Genomic DNA, 4909 nt, shown 5'->3' on the forward strand with positions numbered 1-4909 from the left:
CACTCCCAACTCGGCCTATGTTGACGTTATGTCAGGGTCCCTGTCGTCACTTTCCAACGCAAGGGGGGGCCCTTTAGCGTCGAGTTTCAACTATCAGGGAGTCCCATTGACTTAGAGCTCCCTGAACGTTGGTAATAGACCAGTTGGGATCGCGGCTAAATGCTCTCCGCAGACCCATTCTCACAGCGTTTATCAACCTTTTTCTAACTCAATATCAAGCCACACTTATTGTTTTTACTTCTTTATTTTAATTGTATAATGTCGGACTTTTGTTGCTGTCAGTTAGGGGGAGAGTAGGGGATCAGAAAACTGAAATCTGTATTGTTTCATCGTTTTTTCCTTCTAATTTTGTATTCTTTTCTAAACCACACACTGTTATTTACTCAACAATAAGACACAACTATCCTTGTGTTTATTTATTTGTTTGATTGTATAATGTTGGACTTTTGGGGGTGAGAATGTGTTGGTTTTGCGGCTCCAGACAAAAGAAATGGGTGGAAAAGGGGGCAAAATGGCTCTTTGGGTCCAAAAGGTTGCAGACCCCTGCCATAGTTTATGGGCGCTGTACGCTATCAATCAACCAGCTATTTCAATACTAACCTGTTAGAACTAAAGCCTTGAGGTTTAATTCTCACACAGAAACAAAGCAAACCAGGAGAAACACTTTTGAAATCAGCTCACTCTTAGAGTTTCATGGATTATTAAAGAAGTTTTATTATTTTTTTGGTACATAGCAAATGACAGCGATGACAACATTTGTTAAAAAAAGCCACATCAAAAAACCTTAATTGGCGAAAGCTAAATTCTTCAGAAATGCAAAAAACAACAAAATCAATCAAAATTCTTATGAAGCAAAAACATTTCTCGGTTCCAAAATCACAACACTTGTTTACGGACAATGTTAACATTTTAAGTACGAAATAATTAGTCTCCTGAATTTGGGAAAATCGTAAATCACAAAAATAATCTGAATTCAGGGTAAGGGTTAGGGTTGAATTCAAAATGTTTCATAAAAGTCCAAAAAGTAATGATTACATATTATTGATCATCTTGTGACATAAGTACAATCCTCAATAATACAAAACAAGCACATTTCTTGATCACATAACAAAGCACATTACCTTTTAAAAAGGAAACTTCTACCAAATTATGTACATTTTTAATTACAACATGTTAGTATTTAATATCTTATGAATTTGGGAATGCTCTATAAAAGGTGGAGTTCTTAAAAACAGCTAAATTACTACAAAATACAGAGAAATACCATCAAAAATGATATAACGTAAGAAAAATACTGAATGATTGAAAATGATTACAAACTGAGCTCAGTACATGTGAAATAAGAACTTTGAAGAAAAGTTAAAATCTTGTACTTTTTGGCAAATTACAAATATAATCGGATTTCTCTGAAAAAGCTTCTTTTTTTTTATACAAACAATCTCTTCAGACTAAAATCAAGCTAAATTCAACTGAAATCACATTTTTCAATAAAAAAAACATCTGCATTGTTATGAAATAAGAAGTGTTTGGACTATTTACTTTTGTTCAATTCCTATTTGTATATTGTTCAGCTAAATCTGGCCGTGCTGCTAAAATGACCCATGTGACCCACAAGGGGATCAAATATCCTATCTCGCTGATCAGATGAATTGTTGTGAAAAACGTAACATTTTAAAAACTGTACTTTGTCTTGTTTGTTGATTGAATAACAAAAACCCTTGTTGTGCTCGAGGTCTACAAATCTAACACTAGGTGGCGCTGTAACACGTTCCTCCTGTTATCTCAGGAATCACTACATTAGATTCAAACACTGGGTTTTGTAACACTGTTTTTAGAGGATATTTGAACATTAATATATGGCATTCATTGGCCAACTTTGTTCCTGAGCGGCCTGGGTTGGTGTGTCTGATTTCAAACTGCACCGACTGCATTGACTTTTAAAAATAAAACTAACTTGTGATGTTTTTTAAAGATCTTCATCTTCAGTGGGAACCAATTGGCTTGGAGCTGACAGGAAGTCAGGAAACATGAGGCACTAACACATTGCTGGTGACTTTCAGAGTGAAAGCTATATTTTCTAACGTTGGTTAAAAGCTATAAGAGCTGATAAACCAATGTGTGTGAGAGGAGCTCCTTGGAGCTGCTACTCTGCTCCCTGAGCTCCTTCCTCTTCAGCAGGAACACCCAGGTAATCCAGCTCAATGTCCTCCTGTCGGCTCGGCCTCCGCCCCCTGGTGGCCTGGAGAGACATGACAGCACACAGTGAGACTTCCTGCATCACTCCTGTTCAATAACACACACTGTTTCATTCAGTCAGTGGTGGAACAACAACATGTTTCAGTCCCTTATCATTCAGTCAGTGGTGGAACAACAACATGTTTCAGTCCCTTATCATTCAGTCAGTGGAACAACAACATGTTTCAGTACCTCATCATTCAGTCAGTGGAACAACAACATGTTTCAGTCCCTTATCATTCAGTCAGTGGTGGAACAACAACATGTTTTCGTACCTTACAGTAGAAGTAAAGGCCGACGGTCACCAGCAGCACCAGCAGCTGAGTCAGCGGCAGGACGACGGCTCGGATGATAAAAGGTCCTGGATCTGATCAAACACATGGACAGCATCACATCAAGAGTCAGCAAACACACAGAGACCTCAACCCACTTCAGCATGGAGACTCCTCTACAGTTATATTACAATAAACTACATCTTCTTAAGATCTTCATTCAACCCCAACCCTTGTTCCTGTTCATACCAGACAGTAGGACTGTAGGGAGAAGCTGCTAGCTGTATCTGTTGAACAGTCAGTACTCATGGCAATACTCCAATGTAAACTACAGCTGACTGGAGAATTGCTGTTCTGGATTCATGTCTTCACGGTTCATTGCACTTATTGTACGTTGCTCTGGAAAGCTAAATGTGATGTAAGGGTGTGACTGCTTCAGGGCTCACAGTAAAACACTCAGTCCTCACCAGCGTTCTCCTGGGGAGCATCACGCTCTGTCCTACAGTAAACTCTAACAGCTCACCTGTGACGGTGACGGAGAGCACACGGCTCTCAGAGGAGAAGTCCTGAGAAAAGCAGGAGACATAAACACAGCTGTAGTTTCCCTGGTGGGCGGGCTCTGCAGCCGGGAACAGGAAGTGGGCAGAGTGATTGACAGCTGGCTGGGTGTAGTTGTGAGTGGAGGAGCTGAGCAGGAAGGAGCCTCCTGGGTACTGAGGGTGGATGGAGCAACTGATGGTGAAGGTGAAGCCTCTGAACACCTGAAACCCCTGCTGCTGGGCCCCGGAGACCCCGTACATGGAGGAGGACACAGAGATGTTGGGCTGAAACAGCTTATCTAGAGAGAGAGAGAGAGAGAGAGAGAGAGAGAGAGAGAGAGAGAGAGAGAGAGAGAGAGAGAGAGAGAGAGAGAGAGAGTAACGGTTTAAAAACTCCTCCATATTTCTCATCAGAGAGTGAAATCTAAAATCTACACTCACTCTTGCTTTCACCAAGAGAAACACATGTTAGTGAGTTGCTGAGCTGCTGTACTGTTTACTTTATTGTTCCTGCTTTTGGAGATCCACATGTTTGCCTGCCCCAGCAGCAACAATAAAAACAGTCTCTGTGAAAACCTCCTCACAGTCTGAAGACACCGCTTTGAAGACATTACAAACAGTGGCGTTTTCTCCCGGAGGCCAAGGGAAGCCAGGCTTCCCCCTTGGTGAAAAAAAATTGAGGGATTGACCAATCAGATGAGGCCCACGTGATGCCCCTGCCAACCTGTGATTGGTCAGGGCCATGCCAAGGGAAGCCAGCCGCCTCTGGCTTCCCTTCAGAGGCGGCTGGCGGCTGGCGATTTGATTGGACACTGCCATCCAATCGAATCACATCAACATCAGTTTTACTACATACTGTAGTAACCTACTGTAACTGTCATCACCGCCGTTTGAAATTATCAAGCAAATGAAGCATTATGGAGGGTGGAGATTTGGCGTACTTAATCAAACATAACTTTACTAAACTTCCGCTACAGCAGCAACTAAAAATTAAATCAGATGACAGGCCAATGCCCACACTCGAGCTGTGTACACAGAGGAAAAAGGGAGCGAATCGGACGTTCAATGAGGACAATTATGTCCGCACGGGTGGGGTGTGTCTGCATAAATTAATAAGAAAATGCTTAAATTAATAAGACGAGAGAGTTTCGGCTGGAGAGTGCGTGCAGACCTGTCGGTTAGATAACAGGCGTGTGCAAGTCCTGCATCTGTGTGATACAAATGTGGGTAAAATGATACCGGGCGCTGTAATCACTCATCTGGTTACGTTATTGACCACCCCCCCCCCCAACCCAAAAAATTGGGCTTCCCCTAAATTTTTCCCCACGCCACGCTACTGATTACAAAGAGCTTTCAGTCTGTGACAGTCCAGGTAGCAGAGAGGGATTGTCTCTTTGTCAGAGAGAGAGAGACTGACTAACAAAGAGACAGATGACATGATGTCATAAACAATGTCACTGATGGGCTTACCTGAGCAGGTGAGAGTCAGGAAGAAGGTAGAGGAATCTGATGCTGCACACTCCCTCAGAGCAGATCCAGACTCAACACAGTTAGATCTGATCCTCCACACAGATCTCTCTGAGGACTCCTTTCTCCCCACAGAAACAGCAGAGCCACAGTCGAGCTCTCTGCAGGCGACTCCTGCTGCCTTCAGGGTCCAGAGAGGGTAGCCCCCCACTGGTCTCCATTCTCCCAGATGTTCCACCTCCAGGTCTCCTGCACAGCGACTCTCTCCTCCCACCAGCTGAACACCAGGCTCTGAAGAGAAAGCAGAGAGTGATCAGAGAGAGAATAAAGTGAGTTTGATGAGAACAGAATGAACCAATCACAGCTCCTCTCTACCTGAGCAGGTGAGGCTAACAG

General features: G+C 42.9%; 1 long non-coding RNA gene across 1 annotated transcript; it reads right to left on the reverse strand.

The window, feature by feature from the left end:
• Positions 1–1222: 1222 nt before the first annotated feature.
• LOC117496957 lies at positions 1223–3082 on the reverse strand. The gene is made up of 3 exons (XR_004557331.1): positions 3031–3082; positions 2511–2602; positions 1223–2239 (listed from the first exon to the last, which is right to left on the reverse strand). It is a non-coding gene; the product is annotated as an uncharacterized LOC117496957 (long non-coding RNA).
• Positions 3083–4909: the final 1827 nt, after the last annotated feature.

Source organism: Trematomus bernacchii, unplaced genomic scaffold (genome assembly GCF_902827165.1).
Source record: "Trematomus bernacchii unplaced genomic scaffold, fTreBer1.1, whole genome shotgun sequence".
Taxonomy (NCBI): Eukaryota; Metazoa; Chordata; class Actinopteri; order Perciformes; family Nototheniidae; genus Trematomus; species Trematomus bernacchii.